At 51.0% G+C, this 27,541-nt stretch overlaps 1 long non-coding RNA gene across 1 annotated transcript in view; it reads right to left on the bottom strand.

The window, feature by feature from the left end:
* LOC145536425 (uncharacterized) overlaps nucleotides 1-27,541 on the bottom strand; it is a 325,058-nt gene that overhangs the window by 98,157 nt on the left and 199,360 nt on the right. The window contains exons 105-118 of the long non-coding RNA XR_014075840.1: nucleotides 26,641-26,756; nucleotides 24,718-24,833; nucleotides 22,361-22,549; nucleotides 20,489-20,604; nucleotides 18,566-18,681; nucleotides 16,692-16,880; nucleotides 14,818-14,933; nucleotides 12,945-13,060; nucleotides 11,072-11,187; nucleotides 9,198-9,313; nucleotides 7,324-7,439; nucleotides 5,451-5,566; nucleotides 3,578-3,693; nucleotides 1,656-1,771 (exon numbers count right to left, since the gene is read on the bottom strand). This is a non-coding gene — a long non-coding RNA (uncharacterized LOC145536425). The remainder of the gene's footprint in view (nucleotides 1-1,655; nucleotides 1,772-3,577; nucleotides 3,694-5,450; nucleotides 5,567-7,323; nucleotides 7,440-9,197; nucleotides 9,314-11,071; nucleotides 11,188-12,944; nucleotides 13,061-14,817; nucleotides 14,934-16,691; nucleotides 16,881-18,565; nucleotides 18,682-20,488; nucleotides 20,605-22,360; nucleotides 22,550-24,717; nucleotides 24,834-26,640; nucleotides 26,757-27,541) is intronic.

Here is a 27,541-nt window from a genome sequence, read left to right as displayed (position 1 = left end):
AAACACCCGATCAAACCACACTACCTACCCCTAGGAGAAGTCAGCATAAATGTCTAGATGGTCTGGACTTTATACTGCAAACCCACTGTGATGTAACTCACTGTAACCATTTAGACTCAGTGTTGTGGACTGAGGTTGCGGTCTAACACACCGATGCCCTTTTCTGCTCACCTACACTACCGGCCCTGAGGTTTGTGAAAAGAATAACCTGTTAGCCCTGCATGCACAGATACACAAACGTTCTCCCGATCGGCACTTAATTGATTCCCATGAGGGATGAGTGTCCTGGCAGAAGGGACACATGACTTAAGTCTAGGGTTTGTTGAGCACACTCAGTCACCTAGCTAGAAACAAGTTACCAAAGTGGACGGAGCCACTTAAGTAAGAGTGCTCTGTGGGGACCAATGTCTACACCTATTGCAAAAGGACCCCTTATGACAGGAGCACACACTACGATGCACGGCTAGAACCTGGATGTAGTCCACGTGGCAAGGGTTTTCAACCAAACCCTAATTCGTGAATCATCCAGGTAATTCTGATCCTAACCCACATCAGTAACAACAAAGTGACAGAATCCATCACATCGCGGTCGCCCCAGGAGGCAGCGGCCAGGCCACTCGCCTCAGAGTCCCAGAGACTGCTGTGGACGTGGACCCAGAGTTGGACGGCTCCTCTGGATTCCCTTTTCCCTATGGTCTTCCAGCCCAGGAGAGCCCCAGAAAGAGGACACAGGTCTTTCCCCAACATTCCAGTGGAGCCAACCCAGCTGGCAGAGTTTGGAAGGTGTTTTTGGCTACCATTGGCCTTTTTGAACACGCAAAGGGCGGAGGGAGGCGCCCAGCTCCAGAGGGTGGCTGGTATTTCTGGAGCAACACTGCCATCAAGCGGAACCATTTTGAGCAAGGCGTGCATGCCCTTCCTGCGGATCCTGCTGCAGAAAGGCCTGTGAAGAGAGGCCCTGGGGAGTGAGGGTTTCGAGCACTCAGAAGATCCTGGGCGAACCTGACTGCCTGACACCTCACCAGAGCTGGTGTGGGAGCAATAGGTAGTGCTGTTTGGGGCAGCCTCGCCCACCGAGGAGCCCCTGGCTGTCAACCCTCGGGGGCGTGGTGTCGGTGGCGGCCATGTTCAGGAACAAGGCCCTGAAGCTCCTGCCGCCAGCGACCTGGCCCATCCTGCAGGAAGGCTACTTTGGTAGGTTTAGAAGGACTCAGGTTGCTGAACTAACCATGCCTTTGCTCAGTCTCAGCATTAAGGACGGACCTGCATGGAACCAGTATAAACTGCACTAAAATACTTCAGAAAATCATCTTTCTGACCTGCAAAGGAGGAAAACACAAAGTACACCTGGGAGTTCTCTTCCACACCCATCAGATGTGTGACATCGGCTCCAGGAAAATAATGGCCCTTGCCGGGCTTGATTTTAAATGGAATTCGGGCACCTTTGAACTTGCAAATGGTTGATAGTTGAAGCAAACAGGGAAAACGTTTCTGACCATTACGATGATACAACTGTGGCGACGAAGAATGCCTGAACACGCTAGTAACCAGACAGTAACCCGAGAAGTTCGGTGAGAGACCCGCCCCGAGAGAGGTGCCTACTGTTCAGAAGCGGGTAACGGAACCAAAGCACAACTGAGGGCTGTGTTACGTACCTATGAGACGTCTGAAATCAGTGTCTGCTCTTCGTCTGTGCCTCAACGCTGGCTCCACACCAAGGCAACATATGAGCCGTTGATCACTCTCTTTCATTATTTTAGCAAACCGCGACCTGAAAAGGAAAGAAAATACCGTTGAATACCTTTGCCTCAGATGCAGATCCATATCCTTCAGTATGAATTCAGCTTCAAAGAGATAAGAAACCAACCAAAACAAAAAACACACCAGTCACCACAAAGTCCCATTAAGAGAAAACAAACCAAAACACCCGATCAAACCACACTACCTACCCCTAGGAGAAGTCAGCATAAATGTCTAGATGGTCTGGACTTTATACTGCAAACCCACTGTGATGTAACTCACTGTAACCATTTAGACTCAGTGTTGTGGACTGAGGTTGCGGTCTAACATACCGATGCCCTTTTCTGCTCACCTACACTACCGGCCCTGAGGTTTGTGAAAAGAATAACCTGTTAGCCCTGCATGCACAGATACACAAACGTTCTCCCGCTCGGCACTTAATTGATTCCCATGAGGGATGAGTGTCCTGGCAGAAGGGACACATGACTTAAGTCTAGGGTTTGTTGAGCACACTCAGTCACCTAGCTAGAAACAAGTTACCAAAGTGGACGGAGCCATTTAAGTAAGAGTGCTCTGTGGGGACCAATGTCTACACCTATTGCAAAAGGACCCCTTATGACAGGAGCACACACTACGATGCACGGCTAGAACCTGGATGTAGTCCACGTGGCAAGGGTTTTCAACCAAACCCTAATTCGTGAATCATCCAGGTAATTCTGATCCTAACCCACATCAGTAACAACAAAGTGACAGAATCCATCACATCGCAGTCTCCCCAGGAGGCAGCGGCCAGGCCACTCGCCTCAGAGTCCCAGAGACTGCTGTGGACGTGGACCCAGAGTTGGACGGCTCCTCTGGATTCCCTTTTCCCTATGGTCTTCCAGCCCAGGAGAGCCCCAGAAAGAGGACACAGGTCTTTCCCCAACATTCCAGTGGAGCCAACCCAGCTGGCAGAGTTTGGAAGGTGTTTTTGGCTACCATTGGCCTTTTTGAACACGCAAAGGGCGGAGGGAGGCGCCCAGCTCCAGAGGGTGGCTGGTATTTCTGGAGCAACACTGCCATCAAGCGGAACCATTTTGAGCAAGGCGTGCAGGCCCTTCCTGCGGATCCTGCTGCAGAAAGGCCTGTGAAGAGAGGCCCTGGGGAGTGAGGGTTTCGAGCACTCAGAAGATCCTGGGCGAACCTGACTGCCTGACACCTCACCAGAGCTGGTGTGGGAGCAATAGGTAGTGATGTTTGGGGCAGCCTCGCCCACCGAGGAGCCCCTGGCTGTCAAGCCCTCGGGGGCGTGGTGTCCGTGGCGGCCATGTTCAGGAACAAGGCCCTGAAGCTCCTGCCGCCAGCGACCTGGCCCATCCTGCAGGAAGGCTACTTTGGTAGGTTTAGAAGGACTCAGGTTGCTGAACTAACCATGCCTTTGCTCAGTCTCAGCATTAAGGACGGACCTGCATGGAACCAGTATAAACTGCACTAAAATACTTCAGAAAATCATCTTTCTGACCTGCAAAGGAGGAAAACACAAAGTACACCTGGGAGTTCTCTTCCACACCCATCAGATGTGTGACATCGGCTCCAGGAAAATAATGGCCCTTGCCGGGCTTGATTTTAAATGGAATTCGGGCACCTTTGAACTTGCAAATGGTTGATAGTTGAAGCAAACAGGGAAAACGTTTCTGACCATTACGATGATACAACTGTGGCGACGAAGAATGCCTGAACACGCTAGTAACCAGACAGTAACCCGAGAAGTTCGGTGAGAGACCCGCCCCGAGAGAGGTGCCTACTGTTCAGAAGCGGGTAACGGAACCAAAGCACAACTGAGGGCTGTGTTACGTACCTATGAGACGTCTGAAATCAGTGTCTGCTCTTCGTCTGTGCCTCAACGCTGGCTCCACACCAAGGCAACATATGAGCCGTTGATCACTCTCTTTCATTATTTTAGCAAACCGCGACCTGAAAAGGAAAGAAAATACCGTTGAATACCTTTGCCTCAGATGCAGATCCATATCCATCAGTATGAATTCAGCTTCAAAGAGATAAGAAACCAACCAAAACAAAAAACACACCAGTCACCACAAAGTCCCATTAAGAGAAAACAAACCAAAACACCCGATCAAACCACACTACCTACCCCTAGGAGAAGTCAGCATAAATGTCTAGATGGTCTGGACTTTATACTGCAAACCCACTGTGATGTAACTCACTGTAACCATTTAGACTCAGTGTTGTGGACTGAGGTTGCGGTCTAACATACCGATGCCCTTTTCTGCTCACCTACACTACCGGCCCTGAGGTTTGTGAAAAGAATAACCTGTTAGCCCTGCATGCACAGATACACAAACGTTCTCCCGATCGGCACTTAATTGATTCCCATGAGGGATGAGTGTCCTGGCAGAAGGGACACATGACTTAAGTCTAGGGTTTGTTGAGCACACTCAGTCACCTAGCTAGAAACAAGTTACCAAAGTGGACGGAGCCATTTAAGTAAGAGTGCTCTGTGGGGACCAATGTCTACACCTATTGCAAAAGGACCCCTTATGACAGGAGCACACACTACGATGCACGGCTAGAACCTGGATGTAGTCCACGTGGCAAGGGTTTTCAACCAAACCCTAATTCGTGAATCATCCAGGTAATTCTGATCCTAACCCACATCAGTAACAACAAAGTGACAGAATCCATCACATCGCAGTCTCCCCAGGAGGCAGCGGCCAGGCCACTCGCCTCAGAGTCCCAGAGACTGCTGTGGACGTGGACCCAGAGTTGGACGGCTCCTCTGGATTCCCTTTTCCCTATGGTCTTCCAGCCCAGGAGAGCCCCCGAAAGAGGACACAGGTCTTTCCCCAACATTCCAGTGGAGCCAACCCAGCTGGCAGAGTTTGGAAGGTGTTTTTGGCTACCATTGGCCTTTTTGAACACGCAAAGGGCGGAGGGAGGCTCCCAGCTCCAGAGGGTGGCTGGATTTCTGGAGCAACACTGCCATCAAGCGGAACCATTTTGAGCAAGGCGTGCAGGCCCTTGCTGCGGATCCTGCTGCGGAAAGGCCTGTGAAGAGAGGCCCTGGGGAGTGAGGGTTTCAAGCACTCAGAAGATCCTGGGCCAACCTGACTGCCTGGCACCTCACCAGAGCCGGTGTGGGAGCAACAGGTAGTGCTGTTTGGGGCCGGGCTCGCCCAACGAGGAGCCCCTGGCTGTCAAGCCCTCGGGGGCGTGGTGTCGGTGGCGGCCATGTTCAGGAACAAGGCCCTGAAGCTCCTGCCGCCGGCCACCTGGCCCATCCTGCAGGAAGGTTGCTCAGTCTCAGCATTAAGGACAGACCTGCATGGAACCAGTATAAACTGCACTAAAGTACTTCAGAAAATCATCTTTCTGACCTGCAAAGGAGGAAAACACAAAGTACACCTGGGAGTTCTCTTCCACACCCATCAGATGTGTGACATCGGCTCCAGGAAAATAATGGCCCTTGCCGGGCTTGAGTTTAAATGGAATTCGGGCACCTTTGAACTTGCAAATGGTTGATAGTTGAAGCAAACAGGGAAAACGTTTCTGACCATTACGATGATACAACTGTGGCGACGAAGAATGCCTGAACACGCTAGTAACCAGACAGTAACCCGAGAAGTTCGGTGAGAGACCCGCCCCAAGAGAGGTGCCTACTGTTCAGAAGCGGGTAACGGAACCAAAGCACAACTGAGGGCTGTGTTACGTACCTATGAGACGTCTGAAATCAGTGTCTGCTCTTCGTCTGTGCCTCAACGCTGGCTCCACACCAAGGCAACATATGAGCCGTTGATCACTCTCTTTCATTATTTTAGCAAACCGCGACCTGAAAAGGAAAGAAAATACCGTTGAATACCTTTGCCTCAGATGCAGATCCATATCCTTCAGTATGAATTCAGCTTCAAAGAGATAAGAAACCAACCAAAACAAAAAACACACCAGTCACCACAAAGTTCCATTAAGAGAAAACAAACCAAAACACCCGATCAAACCACACTACCTACCCCTAGGAGAAGTCAGCGTAAATGTCTAGATGGTCTGGACTTTATACTGCAAACCCACTGTGATGTAACTCACTGTAACCATTTAGACTCAGTGTTGTGGACTGAGGCTGCGGTCTAACATACCGATGCCCTTTTCTGCTCACCTACACTACCGGCCCTGAGGTTTGTGAAAAGAATAACCTGTTAGCCCTGCATGCACAGATACACAAACGTTCTCCCGCTCGGCACTTAATTGATTCCCATGAGGGATGAGTGTCCTGGCAGAAGGGACACATGACTTAAGTCTAGGGTTTGTTGAGCACACTCAGTCACCTAGCTAGAAACAAGTTACCAAAGTGGACGGAGCCATTTAAGTAAGAGTGCTCTGTGGGGACCAATGTCTACACCTATTGCAAAAGGACCCCTTATGACAGGAGCACACACTACGATGCACGGCTAGAACCTGGATGTAGTCCACGTGGCAAGGGTTTTCAACCAAACCCTAATTCGTGAATCATCCAGGTAATTCTGATCCTAACCCACATCAGTAACAACAAAGTGACAGAATCCATCACATCGCAGTCTCCCCAGGAGGCAGCGGCCAGGCCACTCGCCTCAGAGTCCCAGAGACTGCTGTGGACGTGGACCCAGAGTTGGACGGCTCCTCTGGATTCCCTTTTCCCTATGGTCTTCCAGCCCAGGAGAGCCCCCGAAAGAGGACACAGGTCTTTCCCCAACATTCCAGTGGAGCCAACCCAGCTGGCAGAGTTTGGAAGGTGTTTTTGGCTACCATTGGCCTTTTTGAACACGCAAAGGGCGGAGGGAGGCTCCCAGCTCCAGAGGGTGGCTGGATTTCTGGAGCAACACTGCCATCAAGCGGAACCATTTTGAGCAAGGCGTGCAGGCCCTTGCTGCGGATCCTGCTGCGGAAAGGCCTGTGAAGAGAGGCCCTGGGGAGTGAGGGTTTCAAGCACTCAGAAGATCCTGGGCCAACCTGACTGCCTGGCACCTCACCAGAGCCGGTGTGGGAGCAACAGGTAGTGCTGTTTGGGGCCGGGCTCGCCCAACGAGGAGCCCCTGGCTGTCAAGCCCTCGGGGGCGTGGTGTCGGTGGCGGCCATGTTCAGGAACAAGGCCCTGAAGCTCCTGCCACCGGCCACCTGGCCCATCCTGCAGGAAGGTTGCTCAGTCTCAGCATTAAGGACAGACCTGCATGGAACCAGTATAAACTGCACTAAAGTACTTCAGAAAATCATCTTTCTGACCTGCAAAGGAGGAAAACACAAAGTACACCTGGGAGTTCTCTTCCACACCCATCAGATGTGTGACATCGGCTCCAGGAAAATAATGGCCCTTGCCGGGCTTGAGTTTAAATGGAATTCGGGCACCTTTGAACTTGCAAATGGTTGATAGTTGAAGCAAACAGGGAAAACGTTTCTGACCATTACGATGATACAACTGTGGCGACGAAGAATGCCTGAACACGCTAGTAACCAGACAGTAACCCGAGAAGTTCGGTGAGAGACCCGCCCCAAGAGAGGTGCCTACTGTTCAGAAGCGGGTAACGGAACCAAAGCACAACTGAGGGCTGTGTTACGTACCTATGAGACGTCTGAAATCAGTGTCTGCTCTTCGTCTGTGCCTCAACGCTGGCTCCACACCAAGGCAACATATGAGCCGTTGATCACTCTCTTTCATTATTTTAGCAAACCGCGACCTGAAAAGGAAAGAAAATACCGTTGAATACCTTTGCCTCAGATGCAGATCCATATCCTTCAGTATGAATTCAGCTTCAAAGAGATAAGAAACCAACCAAAACAAAAAACACACCAGTCACCACAAAGTTCCATTAAGAGAAAACAAACAAAAACACCCGATCAAACCACACTACCTACCCCTAGGAGAAGTCAGCGTAAATGTCTAGATGGTCTGGACTTTATACTGCAAACCCACTGTGATGTAACTCACTGTAACCATTTAGACTCAGTGTTGTGGACTGAGGCTGCGGTCTAACATACCGATGCCCTTTTCTGCTCACCTACACTACCGGCCCTGAGGTTTGTGAAAAGAATAACCTGTTAGCCCTGCATGCACAGATACACAAACGTTCTCCCGCTCGGCACTTAATTGATTCCCATGAGGGATGAGTGTCCTGGCAGAAGGGACACATGACTTAAGTCTAGGGTTTGTTGAGCACACTCAGTCACCTAGCTAGAAACAAGTTACCAAAGTGGACGGAGCCACTTAAGTAAGAGTGCTCTGTGGGGACCAATGTCTACACCTATTGCAAAAGGACCCCTTATGACAGGAGCACACACTACGATGCACGGCTAGAACCTGGATGTAGTCCACGTGGCAAGGGTTTTCAACCAAACCCTAATTCGTGAATCATCCAGGTAATTCTGATCCTAACCCACATCAGTAACAACAAAGTGACAGAATCCATCACATCGCGGTCTCCCCAGGAGGCAGCGGCCAGGCCACTCGCCTCAGAGTCCCAGAGACTGCTGTGGACGTGGACCCAGAGTTGGACGGCTCCTCTGGATTCCCTTTTCCCTATGGTCTTCCAGCCCAGGAGAGCCCCAGAAAGAGGACACAGGTCTTTCCCCAACATTCCAGTGGAGCCAACCCAGCTGGCAGAGTTTGGAAGGTGTTTTTGGCTACCATTGGCCTTTTTGAACACGCAAAGGGCGGAGGGAGGCGCCCAGCTCCAGAGGGTGGCTGGCATTTCTGGAGCAACACTGCCATCAAGCGGAACCATTTTGAGCAAGGCGTGCAGGCCCTTCCTACGGATCCTGCTGCAGAAAGGCCTGTGAAGAGAGGCCCTGGGGAGTGAGGGTTTCGAGCACTCAGAAGATCCTGGGCGAACCTGACTGCCTGACACCTCACCAGAGCTGGTGTGGGAGCAACAGGTAGTGCTGTTTGGGGCCGGCCTCGCCCACCGAGGAGCCCCTGGCTGTCAAGCCCTCGGGGGCGTGGTGTCGGTGGCGGCCATGTTCAGGAACAAGGCCCTGAAGCTCCTGCCACCGGCCACCTGGCCCATCGTGCAGGAAGGTTGCTCAGTCTCAGCATTAAGGACAGACCTCCATGGAACCAGTATAAACTGCACTAAAATACTTCAGAAAATCATCTTTCTGACCTGCAAAGGAGGAAAACACAAAGTACACCTGGGAGTTCTCTTCCACACCCATCAGATGTGTGACATCGGCTCCAGGAAAATAATGGCCCTTGCCGGGCTTGAGTTTAAATGGAATTCGGGCACCTTTGAACTTGCAAATGGTTGATAGTTGAAGCAAACAGGGAAAACGTTTCTGACCATTACGATGATACAACTGTGGCGACGAAGAATGCCTGAACACGCTAGTAACCAGACAGTAACCCGAGAAGTTCGGTGAGAGACCCGCCCCAAGAGAGGTGCCTACTGTTCAGAAGCGGGTAACGGAACCAAAGCACAACTGAGGGCTGTGTTACGTACCTATGAGACGTCTGAAATCAGTGTCTGCTCTTCGTCTGTGCCTTAACGCTGGCTCCACACCAAGGCAACATATGAGCCGTTGATCACTCTCTTTCATTATTTTAGCAAACCGCGACCTGAAAAGGAAAGAAAATACCGTTGAATACCTTTGCCTCAGATGCAGATCCATATCCTTCAGTATGAATTCAGCTTCAAAGAGATAAGAAACCAACCAAAACAAAAAACACACCAGTCACCACAAAGTTCCATTAAGAGAAAACAAACCAAAACACCCGATCAAACCATACTACCTACCCCTAGGAGAAGTCAGCATAAATGTCTAGATGGTCTGGAGTTTATACTGCAAACCCACTGTGATGTAACTCACTGTAACCATTTAGACTCAGTGTTGTGGACTGAGGCTGCGGTCTAACACACCGATGCCCTTTTCTGCTCACCTACACTACCGGCCCTGAGGTTTGTGAAAAGAATAACATGTTAGCCCTGCATGCACAGATACACAAACGTTCTCCCGCTCGGCACTTAATTGATTCCCATGAGGGATGAGTGTCCTGGCAGAAGGGACACATGACTTAAGTCTAGGGTTTGTTGAGCACACTCAGTCACCTAGCTAGAAACAAGTTACCAAAGTGGACGGAGCCACTTAAGTAAGAGTGCTCTGTGGGGACCAAGGTCTACACCTATTGCAAAAGGACCCCTTATGACAGGAGCACACACTACGATGCACGGCTAGAACCTGGATGTAGTCCACGTGGCAAGGGTTTTCAACCAAACCCTAATTCGTGAATCATCCAGGTAATTCTGATCCTAACCCACATCAGTAACAACAAAGTGACAGAATCCATCACATCGCGGTCTCCCCAGGAGGCAGCGGCCAGGCCACTCGCCTCAGAGTCCCAGAGACTGCTGTGGACGTGGTCCCAGAGTTGGACGGCTCCTCTGGATTCCCTTTTCCCTATGGTCTTCCAGCCCAGGAGAGCCCCAGAAAGAGGACACAGGTCTTTCCCCAACATTCCAGTGGAGCCAACCCAGCTGGCAGAGTTTGGAAGGTGTTTTTGGCTACCATTGGCCTTTTTGAACACGCAAAGGGCGGAGGGAGGCGCCCAGCTCCAGAGGGTGGCTGGCATTTCTGGAGCAACACTGCCATCAAGCGGAACCATTTTGAGCAAGGCGTGCAGGCCCTTCCTGCGGATCCTGCTGCAGAAAGGCCTGTGAAGAGAGGCCCTGGGGAGTGAGGGTTTCGAGCACTCAGAAGATCCTGGGCGAACCTGACTGCCTGACACCTCACCAGAGCTGGTGTGGGAGCAACAGGTAGTGCTGTTTGGGGCCGGCCTCGCCCACCGAGGAGCCCCTGGCTGTCAAGCCCTCGGGGGCGTGGTGTCGGTGGCGGCCATGTTCAGGAACAAGGCCCTGAAGCTCCTGCCACCGGCCACCTGGCCCATCGTGCAGGAAGGTTGCTCAGTCTCAGCATTAAGGACAGACCTCCATGGAACCAGTATAAACTGCACTAAAATACTTCAGAAAATCATCTTTCTGACCTGCAAAGGAGGAAAACACAAAGTACACCTGGGAGTTCTCTTCCACACCCATCAGATGTGTGACATCGGCTCCAGGAAAATAATGGCCCTTGCCGGGCTTGAGTTTAAATGGAATTCGGGCACCTTTGAACTTGCAAATGGTTGATAGTTGAAGCAAACAGGGAAAACGTTTCTGACCATTACGATGATACAACTGTGGCGACGAAGAATGCCTGAACACGCTAGTAACCAGACAGTAACCCGAGAAGTTCGGTGAGAGACCCGTCCCGAGAGAGGTGCCTACTGTTCAGAAGCGGGTAACGGAACCAAAGCACAACTGAGGGCTGTGTTACGTACCTATGAGACGTCTGAAATCAGTGTCTGCTCTTCGTCTGTGCCTCAACGCTGGCTCCACACCAAGGCAACATATGAGCCGTTGATCACTCTCTTTCATTATTTTAGCAAACCGCGACCTGAAAAGGAAAGAAAATACCGTTGAATACCTTTGCCTCAGATGCAGATCCATATCCATCAGTATGAATTCAGCTTCAAAGAGATAAGAAACCAACCAAAACAAAAAACACACCAGTCACCACAAAGTCCCATTAAGAGAAAACAAACCAAAACACCCGATCAAACCACACTACCTACCCCTAGGAGAAGTCAGCATAAATGTCTAGATGGTCTGGACTTTATACTGCAAACCCACTGTGATGTAACTCACTGTAACCATTTAGACTCAGTGTTGTGGACTGAGGTTGCGGTCTAACATACCGATGCCCTTTTCTGCTCACCTACACTACCGGCCCTGAGGTTTGTGAAAAGAATAACCTGTTAGCCCTGCATGCACAGATACACAAACGTTCTCCCGCTCGGCACTTAATTGATTCCCATGAGGGATGAGTGTCCTGGCAGAAGGGACACATGACTTAAGTCTAGGGTTTGTTGAGCACACTCAGTCACCTAGCTAGAAACAAGTTACCAAAGTGGACGGAGCCATTTAAGTAAGAGTGCTCTGTGGGGACCAATGTCTACACCCATTGCAAAAGGACCCCTTATGACAGGAGCACACACTACGATGCACGGCTAGAACCTGGATGTAGTCCACGTGGCAAGGGTTTTCAACCAAACCCTAATTCGTGAATCATCCAGGTAATTCTGATCCTAACCCACATCAGTAACAACAAAGTGACAGAATCCATCACATCGCAGTCTCCCCAGGAGGCAGCGGCCAGGCCACTCGCCTCAGAGTCCCAGAGACTGCTGTGGACGTGGACCCAGAGTTGGACGGCTCCTCTGGATTCCCTTTTCCCTATGGTCTTCCAGCCCAGGAGAGCCCCCGAAAGAGGACACAGGTCTTTCCCCAACATTCCAGTGGAGCCAACCCAGCTGGCAGAGTTTGGAAGGTGTTTTTGGCTACCATTGGCCTTTTTGAACACGCAAAGGGCGGAGGGAGGCTCCCAGCTCCAGAGGGTGGCTGGATTTCTGGAGCAACACTGCCATCAAGCGGAACCATTTTGAGCAAGGCGTGCAGGCCCTTGCTGCGGATCCTGCTGCGGAAAGGCCTGTGAAGAGAGGCCCTGGGGAGTGAGGGTTTCAAGCACTCAGAAGATCCTGGGCCAACCTGACTGCCTGGCACCTCACCAGAGCCGGTGTGGGAGCAACAGGTAGTGCTGTTTGGGGCCGGGCTCGCCCAACGAGGAGCCCCTGGCTGTCAAGCCCTCGGGGGCGTGGTGTCGGTGGCGGCCATGTTCAGGAACAAGGCCCTGAAGCTCCTGCCACCGGCCACCTGGCCCATCCTGCAGGAAGGTTGCTCAGTCTCAGCATTAAGGACAGACCTGCATGGAACCAGTATAAACTGCACTAAAGTACTTCAGAAAATCATCTTTCTGACCTGCAAAGGAGGAAAACACAAAGTACACCTGGGAGTTCTCTTCCACACCCATCAGATGTGTGACATCGGCTCCAGGAAAATAATGGCCCTTGCCGGGCTTGAGTTTAAATGGAATTCGGGCACCTTTGAACTTGCAAATGGTTGATAGTTGAAGCAAACAGGGAAAACGTTTCTGACCATTACGATGATACAACTGTGGCGACGAAGAATGCCTGAACACGCTAGTAACCAGACAGTAACCCGAGAAGTTCGGTGAGAGACCCGCCCCAAGAGAGGTGCCTACTGTTCAGAAGCGGGTAACGGAACCAAAGCACAACTGAGGGCTGTGTTACGTACCTATGAGACGTCTGAAATCAGTGTCTGCTCTTCGTCTGTGCCTCAACGCTGGCTCCACACCAAGGCAACATATGAGCCGTTGATCACTCTCTTTCATTATTTTAGCAAACCGCGACCTGAAAAGGAAAGAAAATACCGTTGAATACCTTTGCCTCAGATGCAGATCCATATCCTTCAGTATGAATTCAGCTTCAAAGAGATAAGAAACCAACCAAAACAAAAAACACACCAGTCACCACAAAGTTCCATTAAGAGAAAACAAACCAAAACACCCGATCAAACCACACTACCTACCCCTAGGAGAAGTCAGCGTAAATGTCTAGATGGTCTGGACTTTATACTGCAAACCCACTGTGATGTAACTCACTGTAACCATTTAGACTCAGTGTTGTGGACTGAGGCTGCGGTCTAACATACCGATGCCCTTTTCTGCTCACCTACACTACCGGCCCTGAGGTTTGTGAAAAGAATAACCTGTTAGCCCTGCATGCACAGATACACAAACGTTCTCCCGCTCGGCACTTAATTGATTCCCATGAGGGATGAGTGTCCTGGCAGAAGGGACACATGACTTAAGTCTAGGGTTTGTTGAGCACACTCAGTCACCTAGCTAGAAACAAGTTACCAAAGTGGACGGAGCCATTTAAGTAAGAGTGCTCTGTGGGGACCAATGTCTACACCTATTGCAAAAGGACCCCTTATGACAGGAGCACACACTACGATGCACGGCTAGAACCTGGATGTAGTCCACGTGGCAAGGGTTTTCAACCAAACCCTAATTCGTGAATCATCCAGGTAATTCTGATCCTAACCCACATCAGTAACAACAAAGTGACAGAATCCATCACATCGCAGTCTCCCCAGGAGGCAGCGGCCAGGCCACTCGCCTCAGAGTCCCAGAGACTGCTGTGGACGTGGACCCAGAGTTGGACGGCTCCTCTGGATTCCCTTTTCCCTATGGTCTTCCAGCCCAGGAGAGCCCCCGAAAGAGGACACAGGTCTTTCCCCAACATTCCAGTGGAGCCAACCCAGCTGGCAGAGTTTGGAAGGTGTTTTTGGCTACCATTGGCCTTTTTGAACACGCAAAGGGCGGAGGGAGGCTCCCAGCTCCAGAGGGTGGCTGGATTTCTGGAGCAACACTGCCATCAAGCGGAACCATTTTGAGCAAGGCGTGCAGGCCCTTGCTGCGGATCCTGCTGCGGAAAGGCCTGTGAAGAGAGGCCCTGGGGAGTGAGGGTTTCAAGCACTCAGAAGATCCTGGGCCAACCTGACTGCCTGGCACCTCACCAGAGCCGGTGTGGGAGCAACAGGTAGTGCTGTTTGGGGCCGGGCTCGCCCAACGAGGAGCCCCTGGCTGTCAAGCCCTCGGGGGCGTGGTGTCGGTGGCGGCCATGTTCAGGAACAAGGCCCTGAAGCTCCTGCCACCGGCCACCTGGCCCATCCTGCAGGAAGGTTGCTCAGTCTCAGCATTAAGGACAGACCTGCATGGAACCAGTATAAACTGCACTAAAGTACTTCAGAAAATCATCTTTCTGACCTGCAAAGGAGGAAAACACAAAGTACACCTGGGAGTTCTCTTCCACACCCATCAGATGTGTGACATCGGCTCCAGGAAAATAATGGCCCTTGCCGGGCTTGAGTTTAAATGGAATTCGGGCACCTTTGAACTTGCAAATGGTTGATAGTTGAAGCAAACAGGGAAAACGTTTCTGACCATTACGATGATACAACTGTGGCGACGAAGAATGCCTGAACACGCTAGTAACCAGACAGTAACCCGAGAAGTTCGGTGAGAGACCCGCCCCAAGAGAGGTGCCTACTGTTCAGAAGCGGGTAACGGAACCAAAGCACAACTGAGGGCTGTGTTACGTACCTATGAGACGTCTGAAATCAGTGTCTGCTCTTCGTCTGTGCCTCAACGCTGGCTCCACACCAAGGCAACATATGAGCCGTTGATCACTCTCTTTCATTATTTTAGCAAACCGCGACCTGAAAAGGAAAGAAAATACCGTTGAATACCTTTGCCTCAGATGCAGATCCATATCCTTCAGTATGAATTCAGCTTCAAAGAGATAAGAAACCAACCAAAACAAAAAACACACCAGTCACCACAAAGTTCCATTAAGAGAAAACAAACCAAAACACCCGATCAAACCACACTACCTACCCCTAGGAGAAGTCAGCGTAAATGTCTAGATGGTCTGGACTTTATACTGCAAACCCACTGTGATGTAACTCACTGTAACCATTTAGACTCAGTGTTGTGGACTGAGGCTGCGGTCTAACATACCGATGCCCTTTTCTGCTCACCTACACTACCGGCCCTGAGGTTTGTGAAAAGAATAACCTGTTAGCCCTGCATGCACAGATACACAAACGTTCTCCCGCTCGGCACTTAATTGATTCCCATGAGGGATGAGTGTCCTGGCAGAAGGGACACATGACTTAAGTCTAGGGTTTGTTGAGCACACTCAGTCACCTAGCTAGAAACAAGTTACCAAAGTGGACGGAGCCACTTAAGTAAGAGTGCTCTGTGGGGACCAATGTCTACACCTATTGCAAAAGGACCCCTTATGACAGGAGCACACACTACGATGCACGGCTAGAACCTGGATGTAGTCCACGTGGCAAGGGTTTTCAACCAAACCCTAATTCGTGAATCATCCAGGTAATTCTGATCCTAACCCACATCAGTAACAACAAAGTGACAGAATCCATCACATCGCGGTCTCCCCAGGAGGCAGCGGCCAGGCCACTCGCCTCAGAGTCCCAGAGACTGCTGTGGACGTGGACCCAGAGTTGGACGGCTCCTCTGGATTCCCTTTTCCCTATGGTCTTCCAGCCCAGGAGAGCCCCAGAAAGAGGACACAGGTCTTTCCCCAACATTCCAGTGGAGCCAACCCAGCTGGCAGAGTTTGGAAGGTGTTTTTGGCTACCATTGGCCTTTTTGAACACGCAAAGGGCGGAGGGAGGCGCCCAGCTCCAGAGGGTGGCTGGCATTTCTGGAGCAACACTGCCATCAAGCGGAACCATTTTGAGCAAGGCGTGCAGGCCCTTCCTACGGATCCTGCTGCAGAAAGGCCTGTGAAGAGAGGCCCTGGGGAGTGAGGGTTTCGAGCACTCAGAAGATCCTGGGCGAACCTGACTGCCTGACACCTCACCAGAGCTGGTGTGGGAGCAACAGGTAGTGCTGTTTGGGGCCGGCCTCGCCCACCGAGGAGCCCCTGGCTGTCAAGCCCTCGGGGGCGTGGTGTCGGTGGCGGCCATGTTCAGGAACAAGGCCCTGAAGCTCCTGCCACCGGCCACCTGGCCCATCGTGCAGGAAGGTTGCTCAGTCTCAGCATTAAGGACAGACCTCCATGGAACCAGTATAAACTGCACTAAAATACTTCAGAAAATCATCTTTCTGACCTGCAAAGGAGGAAAACACAAAGTACACCTGGGAGTTCTCTTCCACACCCATCAGATGTGTGACATCGGCTCCAGGAAAATAATGGCCCTTGCCGGGCTTGAGTTTAAATGGAATTCGGGCACCTTTGAACTTGCAAATGGTTGATAGTTGAAGCAAACAGGGAAAACGTTTCTGACCATTACGATGATACAACTGTGGCGACGAAGAATGCCTGAACACGCTAGTAACCAGACAGTAACCCGAGAAGTTCGGTGAGAGACCCGCCCCAAGAGAGGTGCCTACTGTTCAGAAGCGGGTAACGGAACCAAAGCACAACTGAGGGCTGTGTTACGTACCTATGAGACGTCTGAAATCAGTGTCTGCTCTTCGTCTGTGCCTTAACGCTGGCTCCACACCAAGGCAACATATGAGCCGTTGATCACTCTCTTTCATTATTTTAGCAAACCGCGACCTGAAAAGGAAAGAAAATACCGTTGAATACCTTTGCCTCAGATGCAGATCCATATCCTTCAGTATGAATTCAGCTTCAAAGAGATAAGAAACCAACCAAAACAAAAAACACACCAGTCACCACAAAGTTCCATTAAGAGAAAACAAACCAAAACACCCGATCAAACCATACTACCTACCCCTAGGAGAAGTCAGCATAAATGTCTAGATGGTCTGGAGTTTATACTGCAAACCCACTGTGATGTAACTCACTGTAACCATTTAGACTCAGTGTTGTGGACTGAGGCTGCGGTCTAACACACCGATGCCCTTTTCTGCTCACCTACACTACCGGCCCTGAGGTTTGTGAAAAGAATAACATGTTAGCCCTGCATGCACAGATACACAAACGTTCTCCCGCTCGGCACTTAATTGATTCCCATGAGGGATGAGTGTCCTGGCAGAAGGGACACATGACTTAAGTCTAGGGTTTGTTGAGCACACTCAGTCACCTAGCTAGAAACAAGTTACCAAAGTGGACGGAGCCACTTAAGTAAGAGTGCTCTGTGGGGACCAATGTCTACACCTATTGCAAAAGGACCCCTTATGACAGGAGCACACACTACGATGCACGGCTAGAACCTGGATGTAGTCCACGTGGCAAGGGTTTTCAACCAAACCCTAATTCGTGAATCATCCAGGTAATTCTGATCCTAACCCACATCAGTAACAACAAAGTGACAGAATCCATCACATCGCGGTCTCCCCAGGAGGCAGCGGCCAGGCCACTCGCCTCAGAGTCCCAGAGACTGCTGTGGACGTGGTCCCAGAGTTGGACGGCTCCTCTGGATTCCCTTTTCCCTATGGTCTTCCAGCCCAGGAGAGCCCCAGAAAGAGGACACAGGTCTTTCCCCAACATTCCAGTGGAGCCAACCCAGCTGGCAGAGTTTGGAAGGTGTTTTTGGCTACCATTGGCCTTTTTGAACACGCAAAGGACGGAGGGAGGCGCCCAGCTCCAGAGGGTGGCTGGCATTTCTGGAGCAACACTGCCATCAAGCGGAACCATTTTGAGCAAGGCGTGCAGGCCCTTCCTGTGGATCCTGCTGCAGAAAGGCCTGTGAAGAGAGGCCCTGGGGAGTGAGGGTTTCGAGCACTCAGAAGATCCTGGGCGAACCTGACTGCCTGACACCTCACCAGAGCTGGTGTGGGAGCAACAGGTAGTGCTGTTTGGGGCCGGCCTCGCCCACCGAGGAGCCCCTGTCTGTCAAGCCCTCGGGGGCGTGGTGTCGGTGGCGGCCATGTTCAGGAACAAGGCCCTGAAGCTCCTGCCACCGGCCACCTGGCCCATCGTGCAGGAAGGTTGCTCAGTCTCAGCATTAAGGACAGACCTCCATGGAACCAGTATAAACTGCACTAAAATACTTCAGAAAATCATCTTTCTGACCTGCAAAGGAGGAAAACACAATGTACACCTGGGAGTTCTCTTCCACACCCATCAGATGTGTGACATCGGCTCCAGGAAAATAATGGCCCTTGCCGGGCTTGAGTTTAAATGGAATTCGGGCACCTTTGAACTTGCAAATGGTTGATAGTTGAAGCAAACAGGGAAAACGTTTCTGACCATTACGATGATACAACTGTGGCGACGAAGAATGCCTGAACACGCTAGTAACCAGACAGTAACCCGAGAAGTTCGGTGAGAGACCCGCCCCGAGAGAGGTGCCTACTGTTCAGAAGCGGGTAACGGAACCAAAGCACAACTGAGGGCTGTGTTACGTACCTATGAGACGTCTGAAATCAGTGTCTGCTCTTCGTCTGTGCCTCAACGCTGGCTCCACACCAAGGCAACATATGAGCCGTTGATCACTCTCTTTCATTATTTTAGCAAACCGCGACCTGAAAAGGAAAGAAAATACCGTTGAATACCTTTGCCTCAGATGCAGATCCATATCCTTCAGTATGAATTCAGCTTCAAAGAGATAAGAAACCAACCAAAACAAAAAACACACCAGTCACCACAAAGTTCCATTAAGAGAAAACAAACCAAAACACCCGATCAAACCACACTACCTACCCCTAGGAGAAGTCAGCATAAATGTCTAGATGGTCTGGACTTTATACTGCAAACCCACTGTGATGTAACTCACTGTAACCATTTAGACTCAGTGTTGTGGACTGAGGCTGCGGTCTAACATACCGATGCCCTTTTCTGCTCACCTACACTACCGGCCCTGAGGTTTGTGAAAAGAATAACCTGTTAGCCCTGCATGCACAGATACACAAACGTTCTCCCGCTCGGCACTTAATTGATTCCCATGAGGGATGAGTGTCCTGGCAGAAGGGACACATGACTTAAGTCTAGGGTTTGTTGAGCACACTCAGTCACCTAGCTAGAAACAAGTTACCAAAGTGGACGGAGCCACTTAAGTAAGAGTGCTCTGTGGGGACCAATGTCTACACCTATTGCAAAAGGACCCCTTATGACAGGAGCACACACTACGATGCACGGCTAGAACCTGGATGTAGTCCACGTGGCAAGGGTTTTCAACCAAACCCTAATTCGTGAATCATCCAGGTAATTCTGATCCTAACCCACATCAGTAACAACAAAGTGACAGAATCCATCACATCGCGGTCTCCCCAGGAGGCAGCGGCCAGGCCACTCGCCTCAGAGTCCCAGAGACTGCTGTGGACGTGGACCCAGAGTTGGACGGCTCCTCTGGATTCCCTTTTCCCTATGGTCTTCCAGCCCAGGAGAGCCCCAGAAAGAGGACACAGGTCTTTCCCCAACATTCCAGTGGAGCCAACCCAGCTGGCAGAGTTTGGAAGGTGTTTTTGGCTACCATTGGCCTTTTTGAACACGCAAAGGGCGGAGGGAGGCGCCCAGCTCCAGAGGGTGGCTGGCATTTCTGGAGCAACACTGCCATCAAGCGGAACCATTTTGAGCAAGGCGTGCAGGCCCTTCCTGCGGATCCTGCTGCGGAAAGGCCTGTGAAGAGAGGCCCTGGGGAGTGAGGGTTTCGAGCACTCAGAAGATCCTGGGCGAACCTGACTGCCTGACACCTCACCAGAGCTGGTGTGGGAGCAACAGGTAGTGCTGTTTGGGGCCGGCCTCGCCCACCGAGGAGCCCCTGGCTGTCAAGCCCTCGGGGGCGTGGTGTCGGTGGCGGCCATGTTCAGGAACAAGTCCCTGAAGCTCCTGCCGCCAGCGACCTGGCCCATCCTGCAGGAAGGCTACTTTGGTAGGTTTAGAAGGACTCAGGTTGCTGAACTAACCATGCCTTTGCTCAGTCTCAGCATTAAGGACGGACCTGCATGGAACCAGTATAAACTGCACTAAAATACTTCAGAAAATCATCTTTCTGACCTGCAAAGGAGGAAAACACAAAGTACACCTGGGAGTTCTCTTCCACACCCATCAGATGTGTGACATCGGCTCCAGGAAAATAATGGCCCTTGCCGGGCTTGAGTTTAAATGGAATTCGGGCACCTTTGAACTTGCAAATGGTTGATAGTTGAAGCAAACAGGGAAAACGTTTCTGACCATTACGATGATACAACTATGGCGATGAAGTATGCCTGCACAGGCTTCTAAGCAGAGAGAAACGCCAGAAGTTCGGTGAGAGACCCGCCCTGAGAGAGGTGCCTACTGTTCAGAAGCGGGTAACGGAACCAAAGCACAACTGAGGGCTGGGTTACGTACCTATGAGACGTCTGAAATCAGTGTCTGCTCTTCGTCTGTGCCTCAACGCTGGCTCCACACCAAGGCAACATATGAGCCGTTGATCACTCTCTTTCATTATTTTAGCAAACCGCGACCTGAAAAGGAAAGAAAATACCGTTGAATACCTTTGCCTCAGATGCAGATCCATATCCTTCAGTATGAATTCAGCTTCAAGGAGATAAGAAACCAACCAAAAGAAAAAACACACCAGTCACCACAAAGTTCCATTAAGAGAAAACAAACCAAAACACCCGATCAAACCACACTACCTACCCCTAGGAGAAGTCAGCATAAATGTCTAGATGGTCTGGACCTTATACTGCAAACCCACTGTGATGTAACTCACTGTAACCATTTAGACTGTGTTGTGGACTGAGGCTGCGGTCTAACATACCGATGCCCTTTTCTGCTCACCTACACTACCGGCCCTGAGGTTTGTGAAAAGAATAACCTGTTAGCCCTGCATGCACAGATACACAAACGTTCTCCCGCTCGGCACTTAATTGATTCCCATGAGGGATGAGTGTCCTGGCAGAAGGGACACATGACTTAAGTCTAGGGTTTGTTGAGCACACTCAGTCACCTAGCTAGAAACAAGTTGCCAAAGTGGACGGAGCCACTTAAGTAAGAGTGCTCTGTGGGGACCAATGTCTACACCTATTGCAAAAGGACCCCTTATGACAGGAGCACACACTACGATGCACGGCTAGAACCTGGATGTAGTCCACGTGGCAAGGGTTTTCAACCAAACCCTAATTCGTGAATCATCCAGGTAATTCTGATCCTAACCCACATCAGTAACAACAAAGTGACAGAATCCATCACATCGCGGTCTCCCCAGGAGGCAGCGGCCAGGCCACTCGCCTCAGAGTCCCAGAGACTGCTGTGGACGTGGACCCAGAGTTGGACGGCTCCTCTGGATTCCCTTTTCCCTATGGTCTTCCAGCCCAGGAGAGCCCCAGAAAGAGGACACAGGTCTTTCCCCAACATTCCAGTGGAGCCAACCCAGCTGGCAGAGTTTGGAAGGTGTTTTTGGCTACCATGGGCCTTTTTGAACACGCAAAGGGCGGAGGGAGGCGCCCAGCTCCAGAGGGTGGCTGGCATTTCTGGAGCAACACTGCCATCAAGCGGAACCATTTTGAGCAAGGCGTGCAGGCCCTTCCTGCGGATCCTGCTGCCGGAAGGCCTGTGAAGAGAGGCCCTGGGGAGTGAGGGTTTCGAGCACTCAGAAGATCCTGGGCCAACCTGACTGCCTGACACCTCACCAGAGCCGGTGTGGGAGCAACAGGTAGTGCTGTTTGGGGCCGGCCTCGCCCACCGAGGAGCCCCTGGCTGTCAAGCCCTCGGGGGCGTGGTGTCGGTGGCGGCCATGTTCAGGAACAAGGCCCTGAAGCTCCTGCCACCGGCCACCTGGCCCATCGTGCAGGAAGGTTGCTCAGTCTCAGCATTAAGGACAGACCTCCATGGAACCAGTATAAACTGCACTAAAATACTTCAGAAAATCATCTTTCTGACCTGCAAAGGAGGAAAACACAAAGTACACCTGGGAGTTCTCTTCCACACCCATCAGATGTGTGACATCGGCTCCAGGAAAATAATGGCCCTTGCCGGGCTTGAGTTTAAATGGAATTCGGGCACCTTTGAACTTGCAAATGGTTGATAGTTGAAGCAAACAGGGAAAACGTTTCTGACCATTACGATGATACAACTGTGGCGACGAAGAATGCCTGAACACGCTAGTAACCAGACAGTAACCCGAGAAGTTCGGTGAGAGACCCGCCCCGAGAGAGGTGCCTACTGTTCAGAAGCGGGTAACGGAACCAAAGCACAACTGAGGGCTGTGTTACGTACCTATGAGACGTCTGAAATCAGTGTCTGCTCTTCGTCTGTGCCTCAACGCTGGCTCCACACCAAGGCAACATATGAGCCGTTGATCACTCTCTTTCATTATTTTAGCAAACCGCGACCTGAAAAGGAAAGAAAATACCGTTGAATACCTTTGCCTCAGATGCAGATCCATATCCTTCAGTATGAATTCAGCTTCAAAGAGATAAGAAACCAACCAAAACAAAAAACACACCAGTCACCACAAAGTTCCATTAAGAGAAAACAAACCAAAACACCCGATCAAACCACACTACCTACCCCTAGGAGAAGTCAGCATAAATGTCTAGATGGTCTGGACTTTATACTGCAAACCCACTGTGATGTAACTCACTGTAACCATTTAGACTCAGTGTTGTGGACTGAGGTTGCGGTCTAACATACCGATGCCCTTTTCTGCTCACCTACACTACCGGCCCTGAGGTTTGTGAAAAGAATAACCTGTTAGCCCTGCATGCACAGATACACAAACGTTCTCCCGCTCGGCACTTAATTGATTCCCATGAGGGATGAGTGTCCTGGCAGAAGGGACACATGACTTAAGTCTAGGGTTTGTTGAGCACACTCAGTCACCTAGCTAGAAACAAGTTACCAAAGTGGACGGAGCCATTTAAGTAACAGTGCTCTGTGGGGACCAATGTCAAACCTATTGCAAAAGGACCCCTTATGACAGGAGCACACACTACGATGCACGGCTAGAACCTGGATGTAGTCCACGTGGCAAGGGTTTTCAACCAAACCCTAATTCGTGAATCATCCAGGTAATTCTGATCCTAACCCACATCAGTAACAACAAAGTGACAGAATCCATCACATCGCAGTCTCCCCAGGAGGCAGCGGCCAGGCCACTCGCCTCAGAGTCCCAGAGACTGCTATGGACGTGGACCCAGAGTTGGACGGCTCCTCTGGATTCCCTTTTCCCTATGGTCTTCCAGCCCAGGAGAGCCCCAGAAAGAGGACACAGGTCTTTCCCCAACATTCCAGTGGAGCCAACCCAGCTGGCAGAGTTTGGAAGGTGTTTTTGGCTACCATGGGCCTTTTTGAACACGCAAAGGGCGGAGGGAGGCGCCCAGCTCCAGAGGGTGGCTGGCATTTCTGGAGCAACACTGCCATCAAGCGGAACCATTTTGAGCAAGGCGTGCAGGCCCTTCCTGCGGATCCTGCTGCCGGAAGGCCTGTGAAGAGAGGCCCTGGGGAGTGAGGGTTTCGAGCACTCAGAAGATCCTGGGCCAACCTGACTGCCTGACACCTCACCAGAGCCGGTGTGGGAGCAACAGGTAGTGCTGTTTGGTGCCGGCCTCGCCCACGGAGGAGCCCCTGGCTGTCAAGCCCTCGGGGGCGTGGTGTCGGTGGGGGCCATGTTCAGGAACAAGGCCCTGAAGCTCCTGCCGCCGGCCACCTGGCCCATCCTGCAGGAAGGTTGCTCAGTCTCAGCATTAAGGACAGACCTCCATGGAACCAGTATAAACTGCACTAAAATACTTCAGAATATCATCTTTCTGACCTGCAAAGGAGTAAAACACAAAGTACACCTGGGAGTTCTCTTCCACAACCATCAGATGTGTGACATCGGCTCCAGGAAAATAATGGCCCTTGCCGGGCTTGAGTTTAAATGGAATTTGGGCACCTTTGAACTTGCAAATGGTTGATAGTTGAAGCAAACAGGGAAAACGTTTCTGACCATTACGATGATACAACTGTGGCGACGAAGAATGCCTGAACACGCTAGTAACCAGACAGTAACCCGAGAAGTTCGGTGGGAGTAGTGCTGTTTGGGGCCGGGCTTGCCCAACGAGGAGCCCCTGGCTGTCAAGCCCTCGGGGGCGTGGTGTCGGTGGCGGCCATGTTCAGGAACAAGGCCCTGAAGCTCCTGCCGCCGGCCACCTGGCCCATCGTGCAGGAAGGTTGCTCAGTCTCAGCATTAAGGACAGACCTCCATGGAACCAGTATAAACTGCACTAAAATACTTCAGAAAATCATCTTTCTGACCTGCAAAGGAGGAAAACACAAAGTACACCTGGGAGTTCTCTTCCACACCCATCAGATGTGTGACATCGGCTCCAGGAAAATAATGGCCCTTGCCGGGCTTGAGTTTAAATGGAATTCGGGCACCTTTGAACTTGCAAATGGTTGATAGTTGAAGCAAACAGGGAAAACGTTTTGACCATTAGGATGATACAACTGTGGCGACGAAGAATGCCTGAACACGCTAGTAACCAGACAGTAACCCGAGAAGTTCGGTGAGAGACCCGCCCCGAGAGAGGTGCCTACTGTTCAGAAGCGGGTAACGGAACCAAAGCACAACTGAGGGCTGTGTTACGTACCTATGAGACGTCTGAAATCAGTGTCTGCTCTTCGTCTGTGCCTCAACGCTGGCTCCACACCAAGGCAACATATGAGCCGTTGATCACTCTCTTTCATTATTTTAGCAAACCGCGACCTGAAAAGGAAAGAAAATACCGTTGAATACCTTTGCCTCAGATGCAGATCCATATCCTTCAGTATGAATTCAGCTTCAAAGAGATAAGAAACCAACCAAAACAAAAAACACACCAGTCACCACAAAGTTCCATTAAGAGAAAACAAACCAAAACACCCGATCAAACCACACTACCTACCCCTAGGAGAAGTCAGCATAAATGTCTAGATGGTCTGGACTTTATACTGCAAACCCACTGTGATGTAACTCACTGTAACCATTTAGACTCAGTGTTGTGGACTGAGGTTGCGGTCTAACACACCGATGCCCTTTTCTGCTCACCTACACTACCGGCCCTGAGGTTTGTGAAAAGAATAACCTGTTAGCCCTGCATGCACAGATACACAAACGTTCTCCCGCTCGGCACTTAATTGATTCCCATGAGGGATGAGTGTCCTGGCAGAAGGGACACATGACTTAAGTCTAGGGTTTGTTGAGCACACTCAGTCACCTAGCTAGAAACAAGTTACCAAAGTGGAAGGAGCCACTTAAGTAAGAGTGCTCTGTGGGGACCAATGTCTACACCTATTGCAAAAGGACCCCTTATGACAGGAGCAAACACTACGATGCACGGCTAGAACCTGGATGTAGTCCACGTGGCAAGGGTTTTCAACCAAACCCTAATTCGTGAATCATCCAGGTAATTCTGATCCTAACCCACATCAGTAACAACAAAGTGACAGAATCCATCACATCGCGGTCTCCCCAGGAGGCAGCGGCCAGGCCACTCGCCTCAGAGTCCCAGAGACTGCTGTGGACGTGGACCCAGAGTTGGACGGCTCCTCTGGATTCCCTTTTCCCTATGGTCTTCCAGCCCAGGAGAGCCCCAGAAAGAGGACACACGTCTTTCCCCAACATTCCAGTGGAGCCAACCCAGCTGGCAGAGTTTGGAAGGTGTTTTTGGCTACCATGGGCCTTTTTGAACACGCAAAGGGCGGAGGGAGACGCCCAGCTCCAGAGGGTGGCTGGCATTTCTGGAGCAACACTGCCATCAAGCGGAACCATTTTGAGCAAGGCGTGCAGGCCCTTCCTGCGGATCCTGCTGCGGAAAGGCCTGTGAAGAGAGGCCCTGGGGAGTGAGGGTTTCGAGCACTCAGAAGATCCTGGGCGAACCTGACTGCCTGACACCTCACCAGAGCTGGTGTGGGAGCAACAGGTAGTGCTGTTTGGGGCCGGCCTCGCCCACCGAGGAGCCCCTGGCTGTCAAGCCCTCGGGGGCGTGGTGTCGGTGGCGGCCATGTTCAGGAACAAGTCCCTGAAGCTCCTGCCGCCAGCGACCTGGCCCATCCTGCAGGAAGGCTACTTTGGTAGGTTTAGAAGGACTCAGGTTGCTGAACCAACCATGCCTTTGCTCAGTCTCAGCATTAAGGACGGACCTGCATGGAACCAGTATAAACTGCACTAAAATACTTCAGAAAATCATCTTTCTGACCTGCAAAGGAGGAAAACACAAAGTACACCTGGGAGTTCTCTTCCACACCCATCAGATGTGTGACATCGGCTCCAGGAAAATAATGGCCCTTGCCGGGCTTGAGTTTAAATGGAATTCGGGCACCTTTGAACTTGCAAATGGTTGATAGTTGAAGCAAACAGGGAAAACGTTTCTGACCATTACGATGATACAACTATGGCGATGAAGTATGCCTGCACAGGCTTCTAAGCAGAGAGAAACGCCAGAAGTTCGGTGAGAGACCCGCCCTGAGAGAGGTGCCTACTGTTCAGAAGCGGGTAACGGAACCAAAGCACAACTGAGGGCTGTGTTACGTACCTATGAGACGTCTGAAATCAGTGTCTGCTCTTCGTCTGTGCCTCAACGCTGGCTCCACACCAAGGCAACATATGAGCCGTTGATCACTCTCTTTCATTATTTTAGCAAACCGCGACCTGAAAAGGAAAGAAAATACCGTTGAATACCTTTGCCTCAGATGCAGATCCATATCCTTCAGTATGAATTCAGCTTCAAAGAGATAAGAAACCAACCAAAACAAAAAACACACCAGTCACCACAAAGTTCCATTAAGAGAAAACAAACCAAAACACCCGATCAAACCACACTACCTACCCCTAGGAGAAGTCAGCATAAATGTCTAGATGGTCTGGACTTTATACTGCAAACCCACTGTGATGTAACTCACTGTAACCATTTAGACTCAGTGTTGTGGACTGAGGCTGCGGTCTAACATACCGATGCCCTTTTCTGCTCACCTACACTACCGGCCCTGAGGTTTGTGAAAAGAATAACCTGTTAGCCCTGCATGCACAGATACACAAACGTTCTCCCGCTCGGCACTTAATTGATTCCCATGAGGGATGAGTGTCCTGGCAGAAGGGACACATGACTTAAGTCTAGGGTTTGTTGAGCACACTCAGTCACCTAGCTAGAAACAAGTTACCAAAGTGGACGGAGCCATTTAAGTAACAGTGCTCTGTGGGGACCAATGTCAAACCTATTGCAAAAGGACCCCTTATGACAGGAGCACACACTACGATGCACGGCTAGAACCTGGATGTAGTCCACGTGGCAAGGGTTTTCAACCAAACCCTAATTCGTGAATCATCCAGGTAATTCTGATCCTAACCCACATCAGTAACAACAAAGTGACAGAATCCATCACATCGCAGTCTCCCCAGGAGGCAGCGGCCAGGCCACTCGCCTCAGAGTCCCAGAG

This window comes from Giraffa tippelskirchi, chromosome X (assembly GCF_054371585.1).
Source record: "Giraffa tippelskirchi isolate mGirTip1 chromosome X, T2T-mGirTip1v1.2.pri, whole genome shotgun sequence".
In the NCBI taxonomy this organism is placed as follows: Eukaryota; Metazoa; Chordata; class Mammalia; order Artiodactyla; family Giraffidae; genus Giraffa; species Giraffa tippelskirchi.
This window is presented reverse-complemented; position numbering and strand designations above follow the sequence as displayed.